Below are 24,008 nucleotides of genomic sequence, written 5' to 3' on the forward strand. Positions count from 1 at the left end.
ATAAAGTATGGTTAGATATATTTGAATGTTATAATTTAAATCAGGTTGTGCAAGGGTAACAAACACCTCAAAAACGCTTATTGACCATGTATACGTATCTCACTTACACCATATAGCTGAAGTTTGTGTTCCAATACACGGCTGCAGTGACCATTACCCCGTGTGTGTCACCTAGTCCCGTAAAGGTGTAAAAGTCTCTCACGCTGGTCATAAAACAATAACATATCGTTCGTTTTCAAAATTTAATAAGGAAGATTTTCTTGGGGATTTGTTGCACTCCCCACTTGAAAATGTTTATAATTTGACTGATCCGGATGAAGCTTTTGGATATTGGCATGATGCTTTTTTAAAGGTTTATAACAAACACGCTCCATTGAAAACCCAGAGGGTTAAGCATCAATTGAAACCAAAATGGTTTGATCAAGAGTTGCAAGAGGCAGCGGATTATCGCGATATTTTGAAAAAAAGAGGGCTGGAAAATGAGTATAGAGATCAGAGAAACAAAGTTACATCTATGAAGCGATGGAAAAAGAAAAAATATTTTCAGGAACTTACATCATCAAAACAAAATTCTAAGTCAATGTGGAAGGCAATAAATGAGTTAACAAATAAACAATCAACATCCAAATGCTCTGTCGTTAAAGACATATCCTCCGAGGAACTGAATAAACATTTTTCTAACATAGCTGAGAAAGTCGTTCCCGAAGACAAAACTCATTTAAATGATTTGAAGATTCTGACAGATTTTTGTGAATCAAAAAATATAATGTCGCAATCAAACATTCCATTTATTATTGTAACAGAAGTATGTAATGCACTCATGCACCTCAAGCAAACAGGAACCCGTGGAATTGATGGTCTGGACGGGAAGATTCTTAAATTAGCAGCCCCTGTACTTGCTGATTCTTTAACTTACTTGTATAATCTCTGTATAGACAAGTGTTATTTTCCAGTTGTGTTAAAGCAGGCTAAAGTTATTCCACTTTTTAAGTCAGGGGCTAAAACAGAACCCTCCAATTACAGGCCAATATCTATTTTATCGGTTTTATCAAAGCCGTTGGAACAACATATTAACAAGTTTATTATGTCACATTTTAACGAAAATGCTTTATTTCACCTAAATCAGTCGGGGTTCAGAACTCATCATTCATGCCACACAGCACTTGTTTCTCTAGTTGATCAGTGGTTGAGCAAGATTAACGAAGATAAATTATGTGCTGCTCTCTTCGTTGACTTTGCTATTTTATTTGATGTGATTCATCATGACCTACTTCTTAGGAAACTCGCACTGTACGGCCTTAGAAATAATACAATATCGTTAATCAAGTCTTTTCTTTCTGATCGAGTACAAGCTGTGTGCGCCAACGGCTCTATGTCTAGCATGCAGTCGGTAGGTTACGGCATTCCTCAGGGATCTGTACTCGGCCCTCTTCTCTTCACCATTTACATTAATGACCTTCCCCTACACATAACCAGTAACTGTGAACTCTTCGCTGATGATACCACTATTCACACTTCCCACTCAAATGTGAAGGTATTGTCAAAACAACTTCAAGAAAGTGTTAACGAGCTTTTAGCGTGGACCGAATTAAACCACATAGCTCTTAATCCAGACAAAACAAAAAGCATGCTTATTACCACCAGACAAAAACGCCAAAAGTTAAAATCTAAACTTCCACCTTTAACGATTGATAATCACATTGTTGCGGAAGTTAATAAACACAAAGTTCTAGGTGTTATTCTTGATAACGATTTATCGTGGACTGATCAACGTTACAGGAGTAATAATAATAATAATAATAAGAACATTTATATAGCGCTAAATCAAAAACTTTCGTTAAAAAGGCTTGCTCTAAGCGCTTGACATCTAAACTAAAACGTCATTCACACTCTTTACAATGATGTACAAGAACTTCATGTCACACTCTTTCATTCAGTATAGCACCATTCACACAGTTGTTATTCTGTACAAGACAATAAGTTAGTCTAACATTTAGAATGTTCATAAGATGAAAACAAGAGAAAACCAGACTGATTAAAACAACTGCTTAGTGCTAACAAAGCATGAATCTTAATGATAACGTAATACATGTTTAACTTTACATACAGGAGTATGTAAAGTACTTTCCAAGAGGCTTTACTTGTTGTCCAGAATAGAACACTTCTTGAACAGGCATGGCAGGCAACTTTTCTTTAACGCTCACACTCAATCAATCATTGATTATGCATCAACACTATGGGATTGTGCGAGTGCAAAAACTCTGAAACCTTTATTTAGTTTACATAAACGAGCAATCAAAGTGATTCTATTACAAGTCTCGGTTTCCAACGAAGACTATAAACTTTTAAACATCCTTCCTCCTAAATCAAGACTCATGTACAATAAAGGCGTTTTGATGCATAAACTCATAATTGGAAGAGCGCCTGCACCTCTTTCTTCTCAATTCACTTCCCACAATTTAAGAGACCCAACAAAAATGTATGCTCCTCGGCCTCGTATAGATCTTTTTAAGTCCAGCCTACTCTTTTCGGGGACTAATCTTTGGAATTCGCTTCCAAGCGGTCTCAGACATTCCGTCAATGCCAAGACTTTTAAAGACAGATATTTCTCATTCCTTATACATGGCACATTTCGTTCTCACTTAGCCTGAACATGTTTATATTGTTGATGCCTTATTTTTACCTTTTACACGTTTCAGTAGATACATGTACCTAATTAATTTCATAACATGACTTATGTAACGATACTACATTGTTATTATTTGCAACGTAGTTGTTATATTGATTCCTCAGTTCACGGAATTTTTCTTCCCTCGAAGTTGCACACGTTTTTGCTTGATTGATACAGTTTTCATTATGCCTTTGACAATAATATGTCATGTTCGCTTGTATGTATATTTTTGTTTGTTTTTTTAGTCTGTTAATCGTTTGCTTGTTCATTGTTTGTTTTTATTACTTCTTTAATTGATATTCCAACATTTTTAAAACGTATTATCATTAGATTGAACCCTCCCATGGGCGAGGGCTGGATGTAAAAAAGCACCTGTTTGCTCATGCCACTACCCTCATAAATAAAGAATTTGTCATTGTCATTGTCATTGTGCTTTGCTTGTACAAGCACACACACACACACCCACACCCACACACACATCAACACACACACACACACACACACACACACACACACACACACACACACACACACACACACACACACTATGTGTCTTTGATAAATTTAACAGGAGCCATTGCGAAGAAAGAACTTATGAAAACTAAAGAAAGGAGAAGTAGGTTAGTTAGTTAGTTAGTTAGTTAGTTAGTTAGCTTTTGCTTTTCGGGTCCAGCGGACCATATTAGGCCAAATCAGGACCCCGAGAAGTAGGTTGAGGCAGTTACAAAATGATAACACACTTGCTCGTGATATTGTCTCTGTGGTAGCAAACATAAGATATAAGATAAAACAACATGAATGTAGTGTATCAACCTTTAAAACTCATAGGAGCCGTTTTGCATGAAATTTTGTTATTTGGGTTCAAGTTTATTTGATCGGTACTTTCTCCCTGTGAAAGTCCACGTAAGAAGTAAAATGAATATTTGTTACACTGTATATGTTTGGTTGTTTGATTCTAACTGGTGTTTGCTTCTGATTTTTTCGCTCGTGCTTTTCTGCCTACGGTCGTTGTAATATTTTGATGCGTTTCTGTTCTCGCTACAAGCAGGAGCATGTTGTGCCGTCTCTGTTCCCGCTACAAGCAGGAGCTTGTTGTGCCGTCTCTGTTCCCGCTACAAGCAGGAGCTTGTTGTGCCGTCTCTGTTCCCGCTACAAGCAGGAGCATGTTGTGCCGTCTCTGTTCTCGCTACAAGCAGGAGCTTGTTGTGCCATGTATGTCAAACATTGTTTGCTTTCATTTTGTTTTTCATGAAAGTACATGTGTGAAGTACAAGGATATTTTTTTTCTGTACCTGTTTGTTTGTTCGTTTGTTTTTGTTTGTTGGTATGTTTGGTTGTGTATGTTCTACCAGTAAAATATCTACAATCGTGCTGTGTTTGTTGGTATGTTTGGTTGTGTATGTTCTACCAGTAAAATATCTACAATCGTGCTGTGTTTGTTGGTATGTTTGGTTGTGTATGTTTTACCAGTAAAATATCTACAATCGTGCTGTGTTTGTTGGTATGTTTGGTTGTGTATGTTCTACCAGTAAAATATCTACAATCGTGCTGTGTTTGTTGGTATGTTTGGTTGTGTATGTTCTACCAGTAAAATATCTACAATCGTGCTGTGTTTGTTGGTATGTTTGGTTGTGTATGTTCTACCAGTAAAATATCTACAATCGTGCTATGTTTGTTGGTATGTTTGGTTGTGTATGTTCTACCAGTAAAATATCTACAATCGTGCTATGTTTGTTGGTATGTTTGGTTGTGTATGTTCTACCAGTAAAATATCTACAATCGTGCTGTGTTTGTTGGTATGTTTGGTTGTGTATGTTCTACCAGTAAAATATCTACAATCGTGCTGTGTTTGTTGGTATGTTTGGTTGTGTATGTTCTACCAGTAAAATATCTACAATCGTGCTGTGTTTGTTGGTATGTTTGGTTGTGTATGTTCTACCAGTAAAATATCTACAATCGTGCTGTGTTTGTTGGTATGTTTGGTTGTGTATGTTCTACCAGTAAAATATCTACAATCGTGCTATGTTTGTTGGTATGTTTGGTTGTGTATGTTCTACCAGTAAAATATCTACAATCGTGCTGTGTTTGTTGGTATGTTTGGTTGTGTATGTTCTACCAGTAAAATATCTACAATCGTGCTGTGTTTGCCTGTATGTGTCATGAGAATGAAAAGTGAGGATGTTGAGATTGAGGCCAGTTTGAATGTTAAGCGTGCGAAAGAAGAGCAAATGAAATGTGTCTGTCATGTTATGAGTGTGTGGGCCCATGTAGTGTGTTGCGAAATGAAGAGGGTGTCTCCGTATGTTTTCTGTTCGAGAGAGAGAGAGGGGATTGACATGTGATTGAATACGGTTGTCATGAAGTGGATTATAGTGTGAATAAAGGAGTTACTTTTATGTATACGTGTTCTGCCCTATCTAATTACACTGACTCTTCACACTACACACTTCAAACACAGAATTTGGGAGGATACAGACTTATTAATTCCTCACAAATTACAACACAATTCTTCACCTCAAAACATCAATACCAATCAACTTCTCGTCCATACAGTTCACACAATCTTATCACAATGACTCCATACATGTGATTAATGATATAAAGATACTATTTCAATAATAAATTACTGCACAAGGTAAGGTGTTGACAGACACTCACGAGTTCGTATCACGGCTCACTGCATGTCGTCATTTACACATCCTTGTGCCGCTGAATCCACGTAGATGATGATTTCCCAGAAACTCTCCTTATAAATGCTAACATGCACCTTTCACGTTTCTCCCCGAGAAACACTTTCGCCATTAGCGAAAAGAACCGTCGTCTCTACGACCAGTAACGATGAAGACTCCTCCGTCCAGCCATCTGCGCCGATGTGGTCTCTTTCGCCACCATCCTTCTGCGCTCTCCCGTGTGAGGTCCGCCCTTCGTACACTCCATGGAAACTCCTCATGGAAACTCCTAAAGAATTAACCCAAATCTTAATACAACATTCTCTTAAACCATCTCCTCTTCCTAAACAGTCATGTATCATCTCTCTCGTTCATTCTACATTCACATTCCGTCCACAGTCAATATCCAAACTATACTTAATCCATAAATCACTTAATCCACTAATGACACTACCATACATAGCATCACTGTCTTAAACATAACATAAATGCGTAACAACATTTATGTTCAAGAATTTCCCAACAAAAACCATAATACAATCACAACAAGAATGCTCTTAAAACTTTACACTAGAATTTAGTGCACTTTGTATACACTAACATTTACATTCCAGCTATGTATTCACGCTTCAATAAAAAAAACGCTCGCGCTGGACCCGAGTACTCTTCAGACATTCACACACACACACACACACACACACACACACACACACACACACACACACACACACACACACACAAACAGTAACACTAACACATGTGCACAAAATGAATCGAACCCGGATCACTTTGGCCATAGACTCTCTCGTGCTCTCTGTCTCTCTTTCACCGAGACCAAACCCTGCATTGTAATTTCTTTGCCGAGACCATTTCCCCACACGTTGTCTAGCTTGCACTGAAATCATGCTTTTCTCGTCACTGCGTGACGTGTTCGCCGCCCAAGTCTGCCCTTTAGTTCAGGCTGTTCGCAAAGCGACCAGCCTCCCACCGCAAAAACTCCCACCGTTAAGAGTGGCTTTTGCGATTTATTTCGCATTTAGGTCCCAGGTAACATTATGAAGTTTTAATACGATCAATCGGACCTATTATCAAGTTAGTGTATCAACTTTTGAACGAACTGCGTTCAGTAGTTTCCCAGCAATAAGCTGTTAAGTCGAGACGAACAGACAGACACACAATTAAAGTCTGCAGGACCCTAGTACTGCGTACTCGGGGATAATATACAACATAGTAAATCATTTACCTTAAGAGACACGCTTACAACCTTCCTGGTTGAGAATCTTAGGCGCTGTAAATGTTCCCAGTTTATAGCCAGCTATATTTCTCAAACTTGTAAACGCAACTCATGTCAAGCTAAAGCTATTTTCTCGTGCAACACACGAAACCCGTGATAACGCTTCTCCTGTCCCCTACGCATTCGCAATTCAATCTTTAGGAAAGTTAAAATCACGACGTGTTTCACATCACAAATATCCTACTCACATCTTTGTGACAACGTTTACTGATTATGAAAGCTTGTTGTTTGCCATTGATGTGGTGTTCGTGTATTATAATCACTCGTTGATAATGTGGCCTAATACTTTACATGAAAGGTACATATTATGAATAAGGTTACAGTTGCCTCAATGAATTGTCGAGGCTTAGGGGACGTAAAGAAAAAAGGTATGTTTTTCAATATTTGAGACAAAAACGTTTTCAATTTATTTCTTACAGGACACACATTTTGACCCTAAGCTGGAGAAATATATAATGGCAGAGTGGGGTTACAATTCATTTTTTTCTTCTAAAAATACCAATTCTAGGGGAGTGGCAATATTGTTTAATATAGCTATTCTGATGAACACGTGGGGGAATTCGGGGGCTGTGATTGGATGGTCTCTTCCGATCATCAAAGCATAATGCTACGGAAGTCGGCCATTTTTCTCAATATCCAAAAGCATATTGTCAATAACAAAGACGCATGGTTCCGGTTTCTTATACGTGTATAAAGTACACACATACCTCGCCAGGTTTGTTTCTGTGACTAGTCGACAGACGATGCCATTTGCTTTGTGTGTGTTTTTGTTGTTGCTTACTGTACATGACATACATTACGTGTAAAATCCAGTTCTTTAACAGGCAACAAACCTTGCACATTTCCAGAAGCTGCAATCTGAAGCGACCTATCTCTGATTCTAGCAGACGATCTCTCCAATGTTTAACACAAAATCAGAAAACTCTCCTGTCATATAGAACGTCCATTGTATAGTGCAATGTTGAAATGAAGTTACCGGTCTGAAACATTTAGTCGTTTCTTCTGAGACAATCCTTGTTCTCTTATCATCTACAGATGTACCGCAGTCTTCACCACGCGAATTCCCAACAGAAGTCAGACTTTCGAACATACAATAATTTTGAATTTAAAGTTAAAGGTGTGTATAAGGATTTGAATGGGAATTATTTAATGGTGCATATTTCCATGATGAATGTGGATGTTTTGTTAATTAATGTGTATGGACCAAATAAGGACGACCCTGATTTTTATGCAAGTTTGAATGAAGAGATAGGCCGCTTACATATTTTAAATGTGATAATGGCAGGGGACTGGAATTTAGTCCTTGATCCAGTCAGGGATTATTATAATTATAAAAGTATTCATAATGATAAAGCAAGAGGAAAATTGGAAGAAATTATTGAGGGATATTGTCTGGTGAACATTTGGAGGGAATTTAATCCAGTGTCTCAGCGTTTCACTCAGAGTCGACTAGATTTTTTTCTCATTTCTGAGAGTATTTGTAATAAATACTTGAATGGGGTGTGCACGTTAAAGTATACTTAAATACTACATTGGGGTGTGCATGTTAAAGATCCCACGATTGACAAAAGGGTCTTTCCTGGCAAAATTGTATAGGCATAGATAAAAATGTCCATCAAATACCCGTGGGACTTGGAATAAAGTAAAAAAAAAAATTCCATCTCACACGGCATTAAGTCGCAGGAAAACATGAATACACGCATGCAGGAAAAAAAGAGAATATGGGTAGCGCCGTATGTATGGCAGCTCGCTTTCCCCGGGGAGAAAGCAGCCCGAATTTCCATGAGGGTAACCTCACTGGACTGTAAATCTTATCCAATCCATCCAATCCAATCCAATCCAATCCAATGCGGATATACTGCCTGGATATAGAACAGATCATTCAATGATTACATTAGAATTAATAGTTGGAGAGCATGTAAAGAAGCGTTCCTTTTGGAAGTTTAATTTTTCACATTTACGAGATCGGGAATTTGTGACAGAAATAAATGATTTGATTGAAAGAGTAATTGAACAGTATGCAGTATTTCCCAATAATAGGGACAATTTAAGTAAACTGAAGACAGAGGACATTCAGTTTACCATATCAGACCAGCTTTTACTTGATGTATTATTGATGGAATTTCGCAGTAAAACAGTAGCTTATGGAATTATGAAAAATAAAAGATTAAAGAAGCAAGAAAGTCAAATTGAGAAAGAAATATTATTGATTGAAAAAAAGTTACAAAAAAATGAACACGATTTGAAATGTTTAAATGAAAAAAATTCACAATTGATCGAACTACGACAAAAGAAAATTGAAGGAGTTCTATTGAGATCTAGAGCTCGCTGGGTTAGAGAGGGTGAAAAGATAACTAAATATTTTTGCGGTTTAGAAAAAAGAAACTTTTTGTAAGTAAACAAATGGTACAAATTAATACAAACAGTGGCCTTTCCATGACAAAGACTGAAGATGTAATCAAAGAAACAAACCAATTTTATGAAACACTGTTTAATTACAAGTTTCCGATTTTTAATGACCAAACTCATTCATTAGTTTTAAAGCCACCAAGTTGAAATGCAATACCGAAGTTTGGCCTTCGTCGAAGATTGCTTTGCCAAAATTTCAATCAATTTGATTGAAAAATGAGGGTGTGACAGTGCCGCCTCAACTTTTACAAAAAGCCGGATATGACGTCATCAAAGACATTTATCAAAAAAATGAAAAATATTCCCGGGGATATCATACCCAGGAACTCTCATGTCAAATTTCATAAAGATCGGTCCAGTAGTTTAGTCTGAATCGCTCTACACACACGCACACACACGCACACACACACACGCACACAGACACACACGCACACACACACACACACAGACACACACACACACACACACACATACACCACGACCCTCGTCTCGATTCCCCCTCTATGTTAAAACATTTAGTCAAAACTTGACTAAATGTAAAAAGATGAAAAACAAAAAAGTCCCGGTTCTGATTGATTTACTGTGGAATTTTTAAAGTTTTTTTGGAAACAGCGCATAGGTTGTTTAGTTGTTAGAGCAATAAACGATGGTTTTGAAAAAGTAGAAATGTCCTCCACTCAAAGAGAAGGTGTCATAATATGTATTCCCAAAGGGGATAAACCAAGGGAATATTTGAAAAATCGGAGACCTATCTCCCTAGTAAACGTTGTATATAAAATTGCAACATCCTGTATTGCAGAAAGGATGAAAACTGTCCTGCCAAAACTAATTAGCGAAGATCAGTCTGGTTTTATGGCCAATAGATATATTGGAAATAATGTGCGTTTAATTTATGATCTGATTGAATATTGTAATACCCCCCGCGGGTTAGGGGGAGTCCCATATTGGTTGGGACGAGAAAGAATTTACCCGATGCTACCCAGCATGTCGTAAGAGGCGACTAACGGTTCTGTTTCTCCTTTTACCCTTGTTAAGTGTTTCTTGTATAGAATATAGTCAATGTTTGTAAAGATTTTAGTCAAGCAGTATGTAAGAAATGTTAAGTCCTTTGTACTGGAAACTTGCATTCTCCCAGTAAGGTCATATATTGTACTACGTTGCAAGCCCCTGGAGCAATTTTTTGATTAGTGCTTTTGTGAACAAGAAACAATTAACAAGTGGCTCTATCCCATCTCCCCCCTTTCCCCTATCCCATCTCCCCCCTTTCCCCGTCGCGATATAACCTTGAATGGTTGAAAACGACGTTAAACACCAAATAAAGAAAGAAAGAAAGAAAGAAAGAATATTGTAATGAGCATAAGATAGCAGGATTGTTGATGTGCATTGAATTTGAGAAGGCGTTTGATTCGCTGGACTGGCGTTTTATGATTAAAACGCATGAGGCATTTGGATTTAAAAATGATATTTTGAGGTGGATAAAGACGTTTTATTTAAATATTAAGCCCACTGTATTAGAAAACGGTCAGCCTAGCCCCTGGTTCAATGTAGGAAGAGGATGTAGACAGGGCGATCCCATATCTCCTTATTTGTTTATTTTGAGTGCTGAAGTATTTTCACTTATGATTAAGGAAAATAAAAATATTAAGGGAATTGTTATCGGTGAAACAGAATTTAAGTTGTCACAATTCGCCGACGATACTAAATTATTTCAAAGAGGAGATATGGAGACGTTTGAGAAAACAATGAACATATTAAACGATTTTGGAAATAAATCAGGGTTAAGAATGAATATTACAAAACAGCAATAGTTTGGTTAGGTTGTAATATAAATAGAGATGTAAGGTATATGCCACACCTTTTTTTTTTTTTTTTTTTTTTCTCTTTTCTTTTTCTTTTTTTTCTTCTTCTTTTTTTTATTTTCTCTTTTTTTCTTTAGGAGATCAGACATTGTTAATCACACATGTGCGTGCGTTTTTTGTAATTTTTTTTATATCGGAAGTTTTTTTTGTTTTTTTTTTAAAATCATTTTAATTCTTATTAAGTTATTATTGTTTTCCTTCAGTCTCACTCTTTCTCTCAGCTTCACACTCAATGGACAGTAAACAGATCATGGACAATTGTTTTTAATTTTTTTTTATTTACATTTACCCTCTCTCTCTCTCCTCTCTCTCTCTCTCTCTCCTCTCTCTCTCTCTCTCTCTCTCTTTCTCACACTTGTCCACACAACATCTCTCTCTCTCTCTCTCTCTCTCTCTCTCTCTCTCTCTCTCACTCACTCCCTAGTCTGTCTTTCTCTGCATCCACTTTCTTTCTCACACCTTGATTTTAAATGGAAACCCCCAAAATTTTAAAGTATTGGGTATTTGGTTTACGAGTGATTTAAAGAATTGTGTACAAATGAATTTTGATATACAATTTCAAGCAGTAAAACGATTATTTTTTATTTGGTCTAACCCCTATAAGTAGAATAGCAGTTGTGAAATCCTTAATATTGTCCGAGCTTGTATATTTGTGGATGTTGTTGCCATACCCTCCAGACAAGTTTGTAAATGATTTACAGACTAGGATTTTCGACTTTGTGTGGAATCGAAAACGTGATCGGAGAAGTAGAAATGTTGTAGTTAAAAGTGTTAAGGATGGTGGCCTTGATGTTCCTCACGTTAAGACTTATATGTCAGCCCTTAAATTGACTTGGATAAAAAAAAGTTGAGGTTTACGGTCCACAAATGGAAAGTTATAACAACTGTTTTATATCCTGATGTGGACAACATTGATGTGTGTGGTCCTAGTCTGTATAGTGGTAAACAACATTTTAATAGTTTTTGGAAGGACGTGTAAATTTAGAAACCTCCAAAAAAATTATAGCAGAACCACTTTTTTTTTAATAATAATATAAAGATTGGGAAAAAGACTTGGTTTTTTTCGGAATTGGTTTGACAATAACATTTATTTCATTGGTCAGTTGGTTAATGACGATGGACGTTTCTATACCTATAACGAGTTTTGTGAAAAGTATCAAATCAGAACGATTTTTTTTTTAGTTATTTAGGATGTGTGGAAGCAATTAAAAAATATATAAGAACGTCTGATATTGTATTGGAGAATAACAGTATGATTAATGGTATTAAATCCGTGTCAGTCATTCATTTCCAAATGAAAGGAGCAAAATTGTATTATGAAAAAATATTACAGGATGTTTGTTTGTTTGTTTGCTTAACGCCCAGCCGACCACGAAGGGCCATATCAGGGCGGTGCTGCTTTGACATTTAACGTGCGCCACACACAAGACAGAAGTCGCAGCACAGGCTTCATGTCTCACCCAGTCACATTATTCTGACACCGGACCAACCAGTCCTAGCACTAACCCCATAATGCCAGACGCCAGGCGGAGCAGCCACTAGATTGCCAATTTTAAAGTCTTAGGTATGACCCGGCCGGGGTTCGAACCCACGACCTCCCGATCACGGGGCGGACGCCTTACCACTAGGCCAACCGTGCCGGTATTACAGGATGGAAAGCGTCCAAATTGTTGTACAAAATGGGAAGATAAATTAGAAGGCGATGTTGATTGGAAATTATGTTTTAAGTATGTAAAGAACATCTCTGAAGTGAAACTTAAATGGTTTCAAATGCGAGTATTGCATAGGATTCTGGACACAAATGTGATATTAAAACAAATGGGAGTAGTTGAAGACGTGATGTGTCATTTATGCAGAGATGAGAGGGATAGTATTCAACATTGTTTATGGGCGTGTCAGTATATACAGTCATTTTGGAATGATCTGTTAAATTATGCTAAAAATGAATGTCACAATGTTGAGAACATTTCCTTTAATCAAAAGTTTATTTTGTTTGGTATTGATAAAAATATTAAAAGTAGTACAGTGTTTGATTTTATAATGTTAAATGCCAATTTTTTTATTTACAAGTGTAAGTATGCAAAAGTTGTTCCTACACTGGTTGCATTTAAAAGAGATTTAAAAAAAAGATATTTGGTAGAAGAATATTTAAAGTAAAATTAATTTTAAGTGTAATACATTTTTTTTCTGGAGTGGTACCCATTTAAACCTCTGATATTGTCAAATCATTGATTTGTTGTTGTTGTTGTTGTTGTTGTGTTGTTGTTGTTGTTGTTGTTGTTGTTGTTGAACAAGATAAGGATATTCTATAATTATTTTGATCGTTATAATTTTTCTTTAAAATCCAGATTATTAACTATGGCGAGAACAGGATTTTGTTGCTATGAGTAGTTCTATAAAATAATTAAATAGAAAGACAAGAAAGGAGACGAGGATTATGTTTACATAATTCAGAAATGTGTTGAATATGGGCTATATGATACATTTAGTCATAACTTGACTAAATGTAAAAACAGCAAACAAGACGTCTCTTTTTGACGCTCTCTTTCGAAGTGAAGTTTGTTACGGCACATATTGTCGCCCCTGCATATATTGTCGCCGGCGACAATAAAAAAAGCGACCTTGGCGGCTCATATTGTCGTCCCGGCACATGTTGTTGGCCGTTCGTAAGCTTATCTTCTATTCGAAAGTGTGTGTGTGTAGGTGTGTGTGTGTGTTTGTGTGTGTGTGTGTGTGTGTGTGTGTGTGTGTGTGAGAGAGAGAGAGAGAGAGAGAGAGAGAGAGAGAGAGAGAGAGAGAGAGAGAGAGAGAGAGAGAGAGAGAGAGAGAGAGAAGATAATTCTTTATTTACGAGGGTGATGGAGTAAGCATGTGAATAATTGCTTTTTTACATCCAGCCCTCGCCCGTGAGGAAAACAATCTAATCAAATAAACAATGTGAGTAAATTAACAATTTGTAAACACACACACACACAGAGACAGAGAGAGAGAGAGAGAGAGAGAGAGAGAGAGAGAGAGAGAGAGAGAGAGAGAGAGAGAGAGAGAGAGAGCGTGCGTGCGTGCGTGCGTGCGTGCGTGCGTGCATGAGCGAGCGTGTGTTAGTGCGTTTGTATGCGCGCGCGTTTATGTGCGCGTGTGCGTGTGGTTGCGTGCGTATGTCTGTTCAGGTTTTATTCATCTCTTGGGCCGTCTAGGGGTATGGAAAAAATACAACAGAACGCGACTTTACTACAAAAACAGTGTGTGTGTGTGTGTGTGTGTGTGTGTGTGTGTGTGTGTGTGTGTGTGTGTGTGTGTGTGTGTGCGTGCGTGCGTGCGTGCGTGCGTGCGTGCGTGCGTGCGTGCGTGCGTGCGTGCGTGTGTGTGTTTGCAGCGACCCTCAGTGCATATTTGTCGCCACTTCGTATATTGCCGTCAGGGCCCGTATGCATGAGGAGGAAGTCAGAAACACTGGAAGTAGAGGCCTCTTTTGGAAGTGGGAACTCCCGAAGTTAACTTTCCAACTGTTCACTATGCATGAACGCCGGAGTGGTGACTTCGAGAGTATTCGGTCAAGGTCGCAAAAATTGGGGGAATCCCAACTAGTACGCATGCGTTTGTTAACGGTAAGCTTGGCGACCAGAAGAAACAAATCTCATCGCGAGTTCAAAAAGGCGAACGTTGAGCGCGCTGTAGTACTAACAGCGTTATTGCTGTTGTTTTTTGAATGGTTAAACGAAAGGGTCGGTTCAAACCTGTGATGATTGTCTTGGAATCGAATGACTGCCTATGACAATGACTGCCTATGACAATGACTGCCTGTGACAATGACTGCCTATGACAATGACTGCCTATGACAATGACTGCCTATGACAATGACTGCCTGTGACAATGACTGCCTATGACAATGACTGCCTATGACAATGACTGCCTATGACAATGACTTTGTTGGCCTGAATGTTAGGGAGAAAAATAAATAATTATGTTGAACTTTTTTTATTTTATTTTTTTTTATCTCAGTTGCAGCTTCAACCCTCTCTTTTTTTGCCTCTGTTTTTTGTTTTTTTCTTTTATTTGTTTTGCGGGGAGCATCCTTCTTCATTTATATTTTTTTTCTTTTCTTTTTTCCTGCTTTTTATATTAATGTTTCTACTTTAAATATACCTATATCATTAACAATACTATTTCTAAATGTATTTTAAACAACTTTTCTATGTAACAATTCCCTCTCAAAAATGCATACAATATCCAGAGGGGAACCATATCTATAAATACCAACACACATTTTGGCTATCACTATCAAATAATTCACATAACTTATTATTGCCTTGAAACTTTGTGAATTTTCAAACACGCCCAAAAAAACTTCCTTTACGGTAATTTTAATAATCATATTATATTTACAATTCACTTTATCCTCAACGCATTTCCAAATGAACATAATTTTTGGGCAAAAATAAAAAAAAAGTCAATATAATCAATTTCGTTCTCACAATAAGTACAACAATTACTCGAGGTTGAATTACTGTATGTTGAACTTTTGTTTAATAATTTTATATCGGTAAAACTGTTTTGGACAAACATAGATTGGTTATAGGGAAAATTTGGGTTACTGGTAAAGTTCAAAAGGAAGAACATTATGTTGGGGTATGAAGATATAAGGTGCAGTAGACCGTAAATAACTAAGTTTAGTGACTTGTTCATTATTTATTGGGGAAATGTGTGTCAAGAAGTTTAGAAAAGACAATACTGTTCATCGGTGTTTTAATTTGTTTTCCCTCGTTAATTTTTGATGACGATGGCGATGCATGGTTATGTACAGTTGAAAGTCAAGATTGGATTTTGTTTTTGAAAGCATAGGACAGTTTCTTTACGCAATTAAACACAGAGGCAAAAACCGGTTGTTGCAGCCTGAATGCAATTGAGGCCTATAAAGAAAAAGATTAATAAAAAAACATGTATAAAAATATTTAGCTCCCAGCGGCACTCGAACCCGGAGCGTCGGATTGAAATTCCGAATCCGAAACCACTGCACTATGCTACTCGTATAAAAAATGCATGATGAAAAGGTGTGTTATAAATTATTCAGTCGTGATAGTTTGGAAGCTCGCCACCTTCGCCGAATGACTCGAGCACGTTTTTTTTCGGTCAGTAACTGATCGAACTGTCGGTTTTGAGTCACTCTGTTTAAAGCATTTCACCTAAATTAAACAAGAATGTCACAGTCCGTGTCTATGGTGCAAGGTAGGAGACCGTCTCACGATTGTAGCCAAGTTACCACAGTTGCTCGATTGACGCATTTCACGTATTCGATATTGTGTCTGAGATCATTTCCCAATGAGCTGCCTTTAAAACCGGAATGTCCTGCAATTGTAGTATGCGCTGGAGGTTTCTTTTGGATGGGTAAGGACCCTTGAGATGCGATATCGTCGTATAATTATGTCAAGTGAGAGGCCCTGGAAATTAACATTGGAAGTGGGAACTTCGGAAGCAAAGTTGCCAGCTACTCGGTATGCACGAGCTAAATTGAACGCCGAAGTAGTGGCTTCGAGAGTTCTGAGGTCAAGGTCGAGGAAATTGGGGGAATCCCAATTAGTGCGCATGCGTTTGTAAACGGTAGGCTTGGTGACCAGAAGAAACAAATCTCATCGCGAGTTCGTAAATGGGCGAACGTTGATCGCGCTGTAGCTTTTACTATAATTGTTGTTTTTGACTGGTTGAACGAAAGGGTCGGTTCAAAGCTGTACGTGACAGGGCCGGACCCAGGGGGGGGGGGGGGGTTCCAGGGGTTCCGGAACCCCACCCCTGGAAAAAGCATGTACCTTGCTTTGAGTGTGTGGTTTTTTTTTTCGCTGATTTGCCCCCCCAAAAAAGGAGGACCCCCCCCCCCCCCCCCCCCCTTACAACTCATTTGGTCCGGCCCTGCGTGATGATTGTCTTTAAATAGAATGACTGTCTATAATAAGGATTTCGTTGACCAGAATGTTGGGGACAATAAAAAAAAGGTTGTTTATGTGGTAGCGAAGTCGGTTAACTTAAACCTCTTTTTGTAGTTTTTTTTATGATTGTGCATCGGTAAAACTGCTGGACAAAAATAATTTGGTCAGAGCGAAAGTTTGTGTTACTGGTAAATTTGAAAAAGCAGAACTCCATTTTTTGGGAATCAAGATATAAGGTGTAGTGAAAAGAAGATAAGTTCAGCGAATTTCATATTATTTGAGAAAATGTGTGTCCGAATTGTTAGAACAGAAAAATTGTTGTACTTAGGTGTTTGTAAATTATGTTTGTCCTCGTTAATTGTGAAGAGGATGTATGTTTATATAAAGTTCAAAGTCAAGATTGGATTTTTGTAGCCTACGTGCGTGTGTGCGTGTGTATTAGACATATACATAGACATAGAACACTTTATTATCTCAATTACAAGAAACTCGGGTGTGGTGAATCACAATAAACAGCATAAAACGTAAGAACATGAATAAAATATCCAGGCGCAAATATAGTCAGCTCATCATAGTGTGGGGAGTGGGTGCACACACACACACACACACACACACACACACCGTCGAACACACACACACCATCAAACACACACACACACACACACACACTCCGTCACACACACACACACATGCACACTCACACACACACATGCACACACACACACGCACACACACAAACACACACACACACACACACAAACACACACACACACACACACACACACACACACACACACACACACACATTTTCGAATAGAAGATAAGCCCACGAGCGGCAGACGACAATACATTATGTGCAAGGACGACAATATGTGCCGCTAGGGTCGCTTTGCCGGCGACAATATATGCAGGGGCGACAATATGTGCCGTAACAAAGTTGCTTACGTCAACATCGAAACAAAGTTCGAAAATACGCAATATCGTGAATAATGGCGTCACGCAAACATTCTGTCGATTCTGCGTGTCTCCCGAGTAGTCACCTGGCTGGCTATAGTGGAAAGGTTACTTTTGGTGGTCACATTAGATATTATGTTTTTTGGAAAGTTCGTTTTATTTGCAGCCACAGTTCGGTAAACGACAAATGGCTAAACCCAACCACCTAAGAATGAGAAGCGTTTTTGTAACATGACCCATATTCTGCAAAAATGCAGCCATGACGCAGGGGGTAGGTTACAAAAAACCGTCATGTACCGCTTGACTGCATACGGATATAAGCAAATTATACCTTAAACGAAAGCTAAAGATTTTTGCCATCAGACAGCAAGTAAAATGCCTAATTCGTATACACAGTTTTATTTTTAACAACATCTGTATAACATGCGGACGACAAAACAGGAAATGCCATTTTCTCAATCGATATGTATAGCTAACTGAACGCCTGGTTGAAACCGCAATCAAAAACATCTTGAAAATTGTTTATTCTCACAGCTAGAATTATTTTACATCAACAATTGTTAATTTACCGAGGAAAACAACAGTCACATAAGATACATAATGGATGATTTTGAATCAACTCCGAAAACCGAACCGGGTCGAAGCAAAAAAGAGTTTACACATACACAGGCTTGAAAAAGGATAATTTGGTTCAATCTGTTAGATTTTTACCCATAACGTTAAAGATCAGCTTAATATAAAAGGAAAGTGATCATTGTAAAAGGATTTTGCTATCGCAAAATAATTCAACTTCCGGTTTTACCACATGGCGTCCATAATATTATCAATTTATTACATAGCGTGCATTTGTCAGAAATTATACTAAATGTTAGAAGCGATCTTAAAGTGAAAGTAACGTTTAATAAAAGTATGCTCATTTATTTATTGATTGATATATGACTAAAATAATGGACATGTAATTTAAACGTACAAAACGACATTTTGTACACTACCTCTCTAAAAAAAACGCGACTATGACCGACCGATATGTATGTGTAAATTAGATCATTGTTAGTGATGAAAACGGGTTTTCTTTAAAAGATAACACGCAAACTGTGAAGTTCAAGCCCATAAATGATTTTAGTACGACTTCTTCAAAACAGGTCTGTTTTTCACTCCACCAGTTTCAGTTTTAATAAAATATATGTATAGCTCTCATTTTCAAAAAAAACTTATCTGCAATTCACTTAACCAAATACACAATGAACCCAGAAGGTATTAGAGTGAGACACTTTACAGTGAAATATGTTATGATTCCCCTTATTTCAAAATATATGCATTTTAATTGGCAGACACGATTCACGTCGTTGGTACGTGTCCTCTGGTGAGGCAACCGTTAGCATTTTTTGTCGTAAAAATTGACATTTTTAAACATAAATCATGGACAAAAAACTAATTCTACAAAAAGTGCAGGTTTTCTTGGTATAGTCAGTTAAAGCATCTTAAAATTCAAGAAATTGTGCAATTACGTGTATGTATTTGAAATGGCAGAAAATATTGAATGAAAGTGATTTTTGACTGATTGAAACCCTACCCCCACTAACAAAATGTGCCCTGAGATTAGGGGTGTTAGTTGAAGATGAACGAATAATGGCTATGGTTTTCCCTTAAAGTATTCAAAACCTAAACGTATAGGCAAGATGTTCTACATTAACACAATTAACTTTTTAAACATATACATATGCTTAGTACACGATACTTCCGGTTTTTCTACCGGATGACTTATACATTTAGGGGGTAAACACCTTATCGTAGAAAAAGCTTTATTTTCAAAAAGTGCAAGTAATTATTAAAAATCATACATAATATTTATATATTGGAGTTAATTTTCCTTCGAAAGTCATTTGTTTCAAGTGGCAGACAATGTCAGTTGGAGAGTTACATGTACGTAAAGTGTATAACTGTTGTCTGTGATTAGTGCATTGTGTACACATTGGCACCATTTGATCCTAAATGCTAAACGATGTCGTGATCATACCACAGTTTTAGGATAATTTACATCGCATCGATTACTAAATTGATGGTAGAATTTCACTGATAAATTCTATTTCCGGTAGCGTCAGTGCCGTTATCTGAGATAGTAACGTTTTACATGGTTTCACGTTCAGTGGTGAACGTAACGTGTGGTTTAACAAAATTACTTGCACATACAATAGTGAAGTCTGTCTGTGTGTCTTTGTTTGTGTGTTTGTCTATGTCTGTCTGTGTGTTCGTCTGTTTGTCTCTCCCTCTGTCTGTCTATCTCTTTCTCTCTGTGTCTTTGTCTGTCTGTCTGTGTGTCTCTCTCACTCTCTCTCTCTCTCTCTCTCTCTCTCTCTCTCTCTCTCTCTCTCTCTCTCTCTCTCTCTCTCTCTCTCTCTCTCTCTGCGAGGTAGGTGCACTTAAAGAGAAAGCAATACAGAAAGAAATGCATTTCTCTACCAAGAATGAAGTTTGTCTGTCTGTGTGTTTGTGTGCGTGTTTTTTTGGTTGCGTAAGTGTTTCTCTATAAGCATCTCTACGTCTTTGTTTGCGTACATAAGTGCGTGCGTGCATGTGTGGGGGTTTCTGTGTCGGTTTGTCTCACTGTGTGTATGTCTGTCATTTTGTCGGTATGTTTGTGTATGTCTTTGTGTGTGTGTGTGTGAGTGTGTGTGTGTGTGTGTGTGTGTGTGTGTGTGTGTGTGTGCGCGCGTGCGTGCGTGCGTGCGCGCGCGCGCGCGTGTGTGTGTGTGTATGAGTGCGTGCGTGTGTGTGTGCGTGTGTGTGTGTGTGTGTGTGTGTGTGTGTGATTGCAATTATTCCTCCTTTTTACATTTAGTCAAGTTTTGACTAAATGTTTTAACGTAGAGCGGGGAATCGAGACGAGGGTCGTGGTGTATGTGCGTGTGTGTGTCTGTGTGTGTGTGTGTGTAGAGCGATTTAGACTAAACTACTGGACCGATCTTTATGAAATTTGACATGAGAGTTCCTGGGTATGATATCCCCAGACGTTTTTTTCAGTTTTTTGATAAATGTATTTGATGACGTCATATCCGGCTTTTCGTGAAAGTTGAGGCGGCACTGTCACGCTCTCATTTTTCAACCAAATTGGTTGAAATTTTGGTCAAGTAATTTTCGACAAAGCCCAGACTTCGGTATTGCATTTCAGTTTGGTGGCTTAAAAATTAATTAATGACTTTGGTCATTAAAAATCTGAAAATTGTAAAAAAAATATTTTTTTTATAAAACGATCCAAATTTACGTTCATCGTATTGTCCATCATTTTCTGATTCCAAAAACATATAAATATGTTATATTTGGATTAAAAACAAGCTCTAAAAATTAAAAATTTAAAAATTATTATCAAAATTAAATTTTCGAAATCAATTTAAAAACACTTTCATCTTATTCCTTGTCGGTTCCTGATTCCAAAAACATATAGATATGATATGTTTGGATTAAAAACACGCTCAGAAAGTTAAAACGAAGAGAGGTACAGAAAAGCGTGCTATCCTTCTCAGCGCAACTACTACCCCGCTCTTCTTGTCAATTTCACAAAAACAAACAGATAATGACGTCATTTTAAGTGGCACAAACGTGTACATGAATGCCTTCCCTTTCGAATGATTTACAGTTATATAATTTCTGTCAAGCGGTTTAAGTTTTATGTCCGTTTTATGAACCCAACCCTCAAAACAAGAATAGTAACGCCAAAGAAGGAAAACATACACACAAACCAACGTTTTTCTCACCGGCGGTTTGGAATATTGCCCCAAAACTTTCGATTTAGTGTTGTGGTGTTAAAATCTATCAGAAAAAAGTGTTTGCTAACGTGACGCCAAAAAGTAACCAAAACGGTCCTTAGCCGACTGACTAGAGGTAGTGACAAAGAATTTCAAGAACAAAGTTTGTCTAGGTGACTTCAACCGATGTGTGTGTGTGTGTGTGTGTGTGTGTGTGTGTGTGTGTGTGTGTGTGTGTGTGTGTGTGTGTGTGTGTGTGTGTGTGTGTGTGTGTGTGTGTGTGTGTGTGTGTGTGTGTGTGTGTGTGTGTGTGAATGTACAGATGCAAGATCGATGTCGACATAATGCACCACACTGCAATGCAAGGCAGTTATTTCCCGAAAGAGAGATCCGATATAACACAACACAATCAAAACAAACAAAAATCTTAAATAAAAGTTCCCTTTATTTAAAAAAAAACACTATGCATTTTTTGCACTGTATTCCTCTCAAACATGGATTGAAGGCAATCAGACCACGATGGTGTTGCGAGTGAATTGAATGTTAGAACGTTGGCAGTCTATTTGTATTTGGATGTTTAACACAACAAAAGCCTTTTGTGACCATAACAAAAATGCATTTTATTAAATCTGCTGTTGTCTAGCATGACTTACGTCGGTCACAATTAATCAACAAATGACATGGAAAGTTGCCCTACCTTGGACGGTCAGCAGGAAACTGTCAACACCTATTCAAACTTGTTTAGACAGCGTACAACACGCATTGATCACCAGACACACGACAATATCCACCAGGGCTCTGGGTCTCCAGATTAGCAGGCCAATATTCGCTCGCCCTTATGAGGACGTACGGGTGTTTGCTGTGCGTGTGGTGAACAGGACGGGTGGAGAAGCGAGCCGGGTGCGGGCAGGGAAGGGGAAGGAAGAGGGTAAAGGGAAGGGAAGGGAAGGGATGGGGGCGGGTTGCTATTAAAGCCCCAGTCACACAATACGATTTGCGAACGATTTGCCCTGTCACTCACAACGATTGGATCGTAACATCTTCTTCTTCTTCTTCTTCTTCTTCTTCTTCTTCTTCAGCGTTCGACGATGGCTGTGTCTAGATTCTTTGGCCTGTGATGTTGACGAAGTGGGCTGTCATTTCCAGGTCCACCCCCGCGGGTTAGAGGGAAGAATTTACCCGATGCTCCCCAGCATGTCGTAAGAGGCGACTAACGGATTCTGTTTCAATTTTTACCCTTGTTAATTAAGTGTTTCTTGTATAGAATATAGTCAATTTTTGTAAAGATTTTAGTCAAGCAGTATGTAAGAAATGTTAAGTCCTTTGTACTAGAGGCTTGCATTCTCCCAGTAGGGTGATGCATTGTGTTGCGTTGCGGGCCCCTGGGGCAGATTTTTGATTAGTGCTTTTGTGAACAAGAAACAATTGACAAGTGGCTCTATCCCATCTACCCCCTTTCCCCGTCGCGATATAACCTTCGTGGTTGAAAACGACGTTAAACACCAAATAAAGAAAGAAAGAAAGAAATTTCCAGGTCCTGAGTGCTGCCCCATAGCTTGGTGTGCGCAGCGATGTCCCTGTGGGCTAGACGCGTTTTCTCTCATTGCAGTGGAGTGATCGTAACATCAATCTGCGATAGAGCTACAAGTCAATCGCAACGATTTGCCAACGATTTGTTCGTAGCGTCGGGGGATAGAACTTGCTCTATTTTCTACGAGTCAATCGTAGGTAAGGACCAATCAGAACGCGCCGTTGTAGCCTTCACGCTGTCACTTGAAAAAATGGCGAACAGCGTCTCTTCGTCGATTCAAAACTTTTCGGAAGAACAGTTTCTTACTCAGATTCAAATGTGACGTTTTTTGGCGTGTACTACGATCGGGAACCATTTTCGGCGTAATTACTTTCTCGGGAAGGCCTACTGCTTAAAGGTATTTTTAGAAAGGGTGACAGCGATGTTCGAACATTTGCAGAACACATTTTTCCAAAAGTCTTCTTCTCTCGCGCAGTGCATTTGCCGTGTTCACTTTTGAGTAAGCCCGCCATGATACCTCCTTCAGCCTTGACCGTTATGCGTCACTTCCACCCCGCTCGCGTCGAGTTATCGTTCGTCAATCGTTTGTCGTGTGACGGGTAAATGCCTACGAGTCGGCTCGCGATCGGCTCGTAAGAACAAATCTTACGATTGAATTGCAGCAGTGTGACCCCAGCTTTAGAAATAACGCCGCAAGATCACGCCACGTGCAGATACACAAAAGAGAACGATATGTATAGCTCACTTGGTGCTTGAATATTTCCTTTTATTTGAAAAACTCTACTTTTTGTTTGCACGGGGTATAATGTCAAATTACAGACAGCAAAGTTCCGCTCCCCGACAAGGCCTCACAGCCAGTCACTTTTTTCCCCTTATCACAGCAGGTAAGCTATATACCCAGTCAGCACAGTTTCTTGGGCAACTGATGGTCCAGCATCGGTAATGACTGGCTTTACTGGC

At 38.4% G+C, this 24,008-nt stretch overlaps 1 protein-coding gene across 1 annotated transcript in view; it reads right to left on the reverse strand.

The window, feature by feature from the left end:
- Positions 1-22,381, reverse strand: part of LOC138975048 (uncharacterized) — a 56,309-nt gene extending 33,928 nt beyond the window's left edge. The window contains exon 1 of the mRNA XM_070347699.1: positions 22,215-22,381. The gene's annotated coding sequence lies outside the window, so the exon portion shown is untranslated. The remainder of the gene's footprint in view (positions 1-22,214) is intronic.
- Positions 22,382-24,008: the final 1,627 nt, after the last annotated feature.

This window comes from Littorina saxatilis, linkage group LG9 (genome assembly GCF_037325665.1).
Source record: "Littorina saxatilis isolate snail1 linkage group LG9, US_GU_Lsax_2.0, whole genome shotgun sequence".
Taxonomy (NCBI): Eukaryota; Metazoa; Mollusca; class Gastropoda; order Littorinimorpha; family Littorinidae; genus Littorina; species Littorina saxatilis.